Genomic DNA, 6,479 nt, shown 5'->3' with positions numbered 1-6,479 from the left:
TTTGTCCTAAGGCCTTGCTAATTTCTTCATTCGAGAGAGCTCCCTCCAGTGACTCCCTCTCTACATCTGAGAGGCCTGGCATGTCACTATCCCGGAGGAGCTGACGCGAATCGTCAGCCGTGTAGTGGGTAGAGAAGGAGTACACTTTTTCCAGGTGATCAGCGAATTCCTCCGCTACTTCTCATGAATGCGTCACTGTTTCACCCCCTGCTCTTGTTTCCTGTAGGACGCTTCCAGGATTGTGGGAGTCTGACAGCAGAGAGCAGCAAACGAGGAAGATCGAGACTGTGAGCCCGGGAGCCATGAACCGCGAGCAGGAGAGAGGAGGCGACGGTGGCGGCGGCTCCGGTAGTCTTGTGCCGGCAGTCTCGTTGTTCTGCGGGGGCCTACAGGGGCCTGCGGGGGCTCTGTGCATGCTTTGTGGTGGCAGAGGAAGCGGCAGTGGTAGCGGAGAGGAGCTCCTCAGGAACAAGACCGGGACTGTGGGCAGTGGATCTGGACTGTGAGCCCTGCGCAAACCCAGTGCTGACTAACCATCGGGACCACATAGCGGGAAAGAGAGCGGACCGCAAGTGGATTGAAGGATGGGAAGAAGCGGCGGCTCTGGCTACTAGACTGAGCAGCCCAGAAAGGCCACGTGAGTTCAGCGAGCGTGGCACTGTGTCGCACCGCGGGACGGCCGGGAGGCGGCTCTGCTACCTTCGCTAACATGAGAGGTGTGCCAGGAGTCCTGCGATGCGCCGTGGGTGAAAGGAGGGTTACTTAATTGGCTGCTAGCTGCCAGTCCGCGGCACCCCGCTTCTCGCTGTTTCTTGCCAGCGCCCTGCAGTGCCAACCCACCGTGACACGCCGGCAGCTGAGGGGTGAACAGCAATTGCAGCCATCGGGGGTCTTTCCCGTCTTTTCAGCCAGCTCCCTATCGGCCTCCCAATTGGCATTACCCAGCATCCTCCTTTGGGACCAAAAGGGCAAGCTAGGTCAGGGCTGGGCGAGCACGGCCGTCACCAAGGGGCGGCCAGTAAGTGTGTGCCCATGGCAGACTCAACTGAGGCGGCTTGACTAGGTCGGGAGTGGCCTTTGTTCTGCCGTGCGTGCCCCACTCGCCTGCTCTATAGACCACCGCCTCATGAGCATACTCCTTTGCGCGGACAGCGGAGGCTTGGGGAGTTGGCTCAAGGAGCATTGAGCAATCAAGGAGCAATCTCCTCTGAATCTACAGCAGCAGCAGCAGTAAGAGGGGGACAGGCCAAGAGCCTTGGGCATTTGGGGGTGTATTGGTTACCACAGAGCAGCTGGCCTGTTCAAAGACCCAAAAGAACAACAGGTACTGCTAATCCCAAAGCACAGTTTTACCCCCTCACCTGATCTGGCAATGCAGCTGTCTGCATGTCTGCTTGTTCATCATGAGGTCTGGTCGGGTTTGGGTGACCGGTCACCCGAAGACTGCAGTTCGGAGAAAAAAGGGCAAAGGAGACCCCTCTTTGGACCCTCCGACCAAAGCAACGAGGAATCATCGTTAATCTCGATAGCAAACGAGCCAAGGGTAGAAAAGTTACATTGAGAGAAGCCTAAACCGCCACTGGTCCAACCAAAAATGTACACAAAATGTAACTTCATAAAGGATGTAGGGGCCGCCCTGTACTCCAGTATCAACATGGAGAAAGGCCTTCAGACACCTTTATTACCAGAACAAGTACTAGATATAGTACCACTGCAAGGGCAGTCTACCCAATTAAATTTACAAACTCAACAGAAGCATCAAACTATCGCAGAAGTACATAATCAAGTTTACAATCACCCTGTGCCAGACAAATTGGAACCCCCTTCATTCCATCTAACAACTGCTCTGCTCACCAATACAATCTCACCCAGAAGGACGGTCTCCACAATGGAAGGGCCTTCAACCAAAATCAACACTGAGAAATCGCCAAACCAATACAAAGATGGGCCCCCAACACCCAATTCCTCAGTCAGCCCCTCGGCACATCACAAGGCGCAGCATATAAATTCAATAGGAGATGCAAAACCTACGGGCCCAACCCAAAAAGATCCTGAGGCATTAACAAACGTATTAGAACTCAAGGAGCTGCAGCTCCCACTACAATTGACAAAACAGCACTCACTTTCAGCAGCCAGCACTACACTGGCATCAACTTTATCGATACCAGCAGAAACTCCTGAACCCACTCAGGCCCTGAAGTCCTCAAGTGGAGAAGGCCAGCCAACCAAAATAAATCTAGAGGCTAACCAGAGAAACCAGACGGGTTCAACAGTTCTCACGCTGGACAATAAGCAGACTTATCAGGACTCCCCTGGGTCCACCGAAGGGGTGGCCATTAGTTACGAGACCTCGAAGGTTCATAATGATGAAAGGACTGTCATACTATGTGGCGACGCCGATAACGTTAGCTTCACCAGCCAAGTAAACCAGAAGCCCACCCCCCTGCCAGCCAATTCAAACACTTCAAGGCAGGAGGAAGATAGGACTGCTTTGTCATATTTAGGAACTCAGGAATGGGAGGACATGTTGGTAGCATATTCCCCAGTCCAACATCAGGACCCTTCCCCGTCGAAGCTGAACCACCCACAGATTGAAGCAGTAGATTCTCAACCGTTGGGAGGATGAGGGAAGGAGGCTCTAAGGGGCAGGGGGACCCAAATGCGCAAGACGGAGGCGTCTGGGTCTCCCGTCTAAAAACTATGCAGCTGTCAGTGGAGGCGCTACAATATCAATCTGATAAGATGGACAAACAGCTCACATTACTAAATACATTGGCAGTGTTAACATCAGGGATTGATGAAAAACTGGGGGATCTTAACTCATTAATAAGAAGTGCACAAACAGCATCATATCTCCAATGCGGGTGCAGCGAATTTGTGGATAAGCTTTCAACCCTCCCGGGAATGCTCTCTACCATTGTGAAGGAGTTGAAGGAAAAATCATCCGGCACTCCCAGAGCTAACTGCCCCACTAATGACAGCAACGCATTCTCGATAGCAGAAACAATGACCTAGCAACCCAGCAAACTAATTGTAACTGGCTCACTGCAAATTGTAAGCACTTCGAACAGCAGCTGCGACTCTCCAAAGGCAATAAAGACAACCCTGGGAGCGACTATATTAAACGCTAAAAAACGCCGCCAGCTGAAAAGAAAAGGTCGCAACCAGAAATCACAGCCACTTAAGCAAGTACAGACATATCCAATCTTCACCAAACATAGCTCAAACTTAATTACACCTTGCAAAATGAAGATTACTTTGAAAACAAAATCATTGAGCTAAAAAACAATTTTACTGACTGTATAGCTCAAGACCCCCTAGCCCAAAATCCAGGTCTCAAATGTTTCACAGAAATTAGCTTAGATGAATCAAAGAAGGCTATCTTATCATGCAAATCAGGGTCCCCTTTCGATCCTTGCCCGCCCAAGATTCTTCACGCATTAATTGAGATCGTTAATCCGGTCATAAATCAAATGATTAATTCTACACTTAAAACAGCAAAAATCCCTGACCTTTGGAAAACAGCGGCGGTCAAACCTCTCCAGAAAAAGAAACTATCAGACCCCACCATACTTTCCAACCTAAGACCCATCTCCCTTCTCCCATGTCTGAGTAAAATAGTGGAAAAATTGGTGAATACACAGTTAAACGACTTCCTGGAAAGTTCCAACTGCCTCCATCCCAAGCAATCAGGCTTCAGAGCAGGGCATTCAACAGAATCAGCACTGCTCCACACCACAGACACCCTGAAATGGGCTCTAGATCAAGGGATGGGAGGCGGTGCTGATTTTGATGGATCTCTCCGCGGCCTTTGATACGGTCTCCCACAACATCTTGATAAACCGACTAAAACAAATAGGAATAAACGATAAAGCCCATGATTGGTTAACCGCATTTCTTAGAAACAGGAACCAGGTCGTCACTCTGGGTAGGTACAAATCTACAGGGAAACAACTGTCCTCGAGGTTCCCACAGGGATCCTCTTTGAGTCCGACCCTTTTTAACTTATATATGTCCCCTTTGCTCACACTGATTGACTCTTTCAACATTGAAGCAATCAGCTACGCAGACGACACCCAATTGATTCTGACACTGGATAGAAATTCTACTGCGGCAGAAGAAAAATTCCATCACTGCCCCACCTCAGTCATGAAATGGATGGAGTCAAACCATCTCAGGTGCAACAGCTCCAAGACAGAGATTATGTTGTTCGGGAAAGCTAATAACTTTAACCCAACCCTGTGGTGGCCCAGTAATTCAGACCCTCCGCCCGCCACATGTGGATACGGCCAAAAACTTAGGTTTTGAATTTGACCCCTCGCTTTCCTTCTACAAACAGGCACTCACAGTCGCAGGTACTTGTTTTCAAATCATAAGAATGTTGAGGAAATTCTTTGATCTGCTCGTCCTGCACGCTAGAAAAACTGTTGCAGTGGCCCTGATTCTATCCCGCCTTGATTATGGCAATGGTCTATATGCAGGAACAAAAAAAATGGTCATAAAACAACTACAAGTGATCCAAAACGCCGCCGCTAGGCTGGTACTGGGACTCCCCAAACGGTCATCCGCGACCGATGCCCTAAAAACCCTCCACTGGCTGCCCATTCATAAAAGGATCTTGTTTAAGATCCTAACCATCACCTATAAGGCCACTATTGGAAGTGGGCCACACTATCTGAGAAATCATCTTAGACCTTATAAAACAAAACGCACCCGCCGGTCTTCCAATTAGAACTTGCTCACCAACCCCCACTTTAAAATGAAAACTCGAGGACGGAAAACCCTGGCCACACTGGGAGCAAAAGCTTGGAATCACCTGCCCACCCAACTAAGACACACCAACAACGAACCCATGTTTAGAAAGCTATTAAAAACTTGGATCTTTAGCACCTCAGATCAGGAAATCTTAGCACTAATTTGATCCTTTTCTCAGTCCGCCTCTTTTCTGCACCTTTCCCCTCCCTGTCTTTCCTTCGGTCTCTGTCCAATAGCGCCAAGATGCTCCTTGGAGTGAACGCTGCGCTTTATAAAAACCAGTTTCACTCATTCATTCATTCATTCATTCAAAGGGGACGGCAAGCAAGGAACAAGGAAAAACGACCCTCACAGGTTCACATCCTCACACAGCAGCACCCCTTAACCCAGTTGGTAAGCCAACAAGACCAAAGGAAGCCCCTCTAAGTGAGATGAAACAGACCCAGGTTCAGCATATGAAAAAATAATTAATACAACTGACTGTGGCCATCCGTTTCTTAACACCAGTTGTGAGTTATATAGCCACGCTGTCTGGCCTGAGCAATCGGAACTAACGCCCAAAGATGAGAATCCTCCCCATGTGAGCACCGGGCAGGAAATTGGGATAAAAAACATCACCTACCCAGCAGGCAACAAAGCAATGGGGGAAATGAGGACTGGCACATCACAGATAGTGGCATCCGCATCAGAGGGGAATCACGCAAGGACAACCCCGGACCAGCTGAATCAGCTCCCTCTCCTCAGGCACGACCAGACCCAGCCGGAAATAACACCTGCCACAGTTGGACACAATGAATTGGCAAAGAGAAAGCTCCGCGCATCCCAGACAATGGCAGAGGAAACCCATGCGAGGATAGTTCCCGACCAAATTTTACAGTCCGTTCCCATTGGGCAAGCTCAGATACCTCCGGTAATCGTAATCTCGACAACATTTATGGGAAGTGCCCCCAACTATCTATGCCTAGCAGTGCAACAAGATCAGAAAGTGTCCTACCACCAATCACAGCAAAATATTGCTCCCTACCAAACAGGGACTTGGGAAAGCATAGTTCATCCGTCAAATGATCAGATGTCGCATCAGAGCTACATATTGCTCAAACCAGAATACATAACGAAATGTCGTCATGATCTGCTGAACCGTGGGAATATATTAAAACTACTTCGGGCAATTCCCACCTTGAATGATCTAAATACTTCAGATTTGCGTGCAATTGAGTTCCTCCCTGCAGACAACCCAGCAAATCCGGAAAAAATAAGGGCACTATGGAAATCAGCGGTTACAGCACAAAAAGTACTAGATCATTACACCATCTTTAAGGACTGGGGCATTCAAATCAGTCCCTATCATCCTCCAGCTTACCCGACACCGCTAATAATCAAGAGCCCAAGCCAAGTACAACAAAAATGTTCTCGGCCTTCCGCCTCGGTCCTAAAAGGGGCTCTTAATTATTCAGAGCCTAGAAGGGCTGCTAATCGAGGTAAAACCTTTTTCGCCGCTACGGGCGGAACTTTCAGGCAGACAGAACTCTGGTCTTCCCGACCAATGTGTCAGAACAATAACTCTTGCAACAGTGTCACAATGACATACCAACTACGTAGCCCAGGATAAAGTCACGCCGAAAGCATCAACAATTCGCCTTTGCTCATGGAATGTAAACGGCTTGGCAGCAAAATCTCAGGATTTAGACTTCCTTCAATATCTCAACAACTTTGATATCATCATG

Source organism: Lissotriton helveticus, chromosome 4_1 (assembly GCF_964261635.1).
Source record: "Lissotriton helveticus chromosome 4_1, aLisHel1.1, whole genome shotgun sequence".
Classification (NCBI taxonomy): domain Eukaryota; kingdom Metazoa; phylum Chordata; class Amphibia; order Caudata; family Salamandridae; genus Lissotriton; species Lissotriton helveticus.
Note: the sequence above shows the minus strand (reverse complement) of the source record.